This window comes from Palaemon carinicauda, chromosome 41 (genome assembly GCF_036898095.1).
Source record: "Palaemon carinicauda isolate YSFRI2023 chromosome 41, ASM3689809v2, whole genome shotgun sequence".
Lineage (NCBI taxonomy): Eukaryota > Metazoa > Arthropoda > Malacostraca > Decapoda > Palaemonidae > Palaemon > Palaemon carinicauda.
The window spans coordinates 8785656-8788155 of NC_090765.1; the positions used below are offsets into that span (position 1 = coordinate 8785656).

General features: G+C 30.2%; 1 long non-coding RNA gene across 1 annotated transcript in view; it reads right to left on the minus strand.

The window, feature by feature from the left end:
• Window positions 1-2500, minus strand: part of LOC137632503 (uncharacterized) — a 46394-nt gene that overhangs the window by 17543 nt on the left and 26351 nt on the right. The gene's annotated exons all lie outside the window — the stretch shown is intronic.

Genomic DNA, 2500 nt, shown 5'->3' on the forward strand with positions numbered 1-2500 from the left:
AGGAACTATACTAGGTAATCTACAATTTGAAAAGCAGTTACCAGAGAGTCTTTTAGGAGCACTTAATCTGAAAAAGGACATTTTCTTATCATAAAAGAAGATAAAGGTAAAAATTGTATTTCTACACGTTAATACTTACAGAAAAAATGAATTTTTTTATTAAGTGACGAATCTACATACAAAAAACTAACAACGGATCCACTTAAACGATGGCAGGCAACTTACAATAAGATGCTTGAATATGAAATAAATCTTAAAAGGGTTTTCAAAAATCATGGGTATGATTCTGGGTTTATTGAAAAGGCACACATAAAAGCAAGGAAGACATATTATGTTGCAAAGAAAAAAGAACCATTTCTAAAAGTTGATGAATGTCTTCTTATCATTCCTCAAAAAGGCCAAGACAACAAATTACTTGACACCTGCATAAAGAGTTGTAAATTAGTTGGGGTATATAAAAATAACTTAACTATTAAGAAGGTGTTGACAAAATCAGGTTAAGGAAAAGCTGCCAAACAGGCATGTATATATAAACTACCATGTGGTTCATGTGATCAGGTATACATAATTAGTAGATTTCGAAAGAAAAAAAGAACAGAGATTCCATTAAAAGAGATGAAAATAGCGCGGTTTTTAAACATATGACACGGGAAAATCCTCCAATAGATTTTAAGAATATGGACAAATTGATATCAATCCTGATACACAGACGGAAACTGATTGAAGCTGTTTTAATTCAAAATTCTAATAATTTTGATATATATCAAAGTAATTTCTAATTGGATCAGTTTTCAAATAATATTGTAAAAAACAACAACTATTGTTAAGGAATTGTTAAAATGCTGTTAATGATCGCTAAGACTGTAACGGGCTTTTTATCTCTTACGAACCTTTCTGTACCTGTTTTTCAAAAATTTGTAACCATTTGTTTTCTGAAGAGGAAAGGATATGGTCCCTTCGAAAGCTAAATAAATTTTATTTTTCATACATTGTGGGTTATTTCATATAATATACAGTATATATACATACATATATATATATATATATATATATATATATATATATATATATATATATATATATATATATATATATATATATATATATATATATATATACATATTTATGTATGTATGTGTATGTATGTATACACCAATTTTTATAAGTAAAATTTGCCCAGTGTTTAATATATCAATAACTTACCTATTATTAACAACACGTACAATAAAAACTATGATTGTATACCATTTTCTAATGATGAAAATAAATAACAGAGGTTCAAAACATAAAACGTTGGGCCCTTCATTCTGTTGGAATAAGTAACTTAAGGACAGAAGAACCACCTATCTTTTTCTGAACCACCGGGTAGAAGCAGCAAAAGGGACATTTTTATAAAAATCTGTAATCTCGTTAATATAGGTTTCTGCTAGTAGTATATGGTATTAAAAATACTGTACTTACAAAGATCTATTCAATTATGCGAGTTTCAATGTCCTAACTAATATTGAACCATTATATAACTGAACCGAACTCACAGCTGATCACGTGACTCTGTGCCAGTTTTACTGGACTATTAAAAACACGGTAACATTTTGCTGGAATATCGAAATAAAACTGCCTTCGTTTGCTGACAAGATTTTACTTAATATACAAGAGAGAGAGAGAGAGAGAGAGAGAGAGAGAGAGAGAGAGAGAGAGAGAGAGAGAGAGAGAGAGAGAGAGAGAGAGGGGGGGGAGAGGGAGAGGGAGGGAGGGAGGGAGGGAGGGGGGAGAATAACTGGAGTGAGTGGCTAACAACTGGAGCTATCAAACAAGGCTGTTGACACCTTGGTGGAGTAATGTCACCGCGGAAAGACATAAAAATCTATTTGTTTAACATAAACCCAAAGAGTATAAAAAAAATCAAATTTCTTAAGACTACTAGGAGAGACCATGTTCGTTGTAAGATATTGTGCATTCAAACGATGTCCATAAAAAGGTATTACAAATACTGTGTATCAATAAAGGGGAAAAAAATAAAGGTAAAAAAAAAAAAAAAAACATTGTGTAGGCTACGATGAGTTGTCCACTGCCCGTGTTCATATATTATGTCAACCGAGGAATAAATTTCCCATAGTCTACATAACACCTAGAATTTTCATTTACGACTTATTTTTACCAAGGCGATATATATATATATATATATATATATATATATATATATATATATATATATATATATATATATATATATATATATATATATATATATATATATATATATATATATATATATATATATAAACATTAATTCGCATGCCAGACCAAATTGCAACGTGATTAAAACATTGGTACTGTAGTTCAATCCAGAATAAAAACACACAAGGAAATTACTTTTGTGTTAATATTAAATTTGGCCAAGGACCGCAAGCACTGCTAATAGCTCAATTTCTTCCAGTAACAACTGTGATTTAGTCACTATAGTGTTCCTACTTGGAACTCAAAAAACCCAAACGCAAAA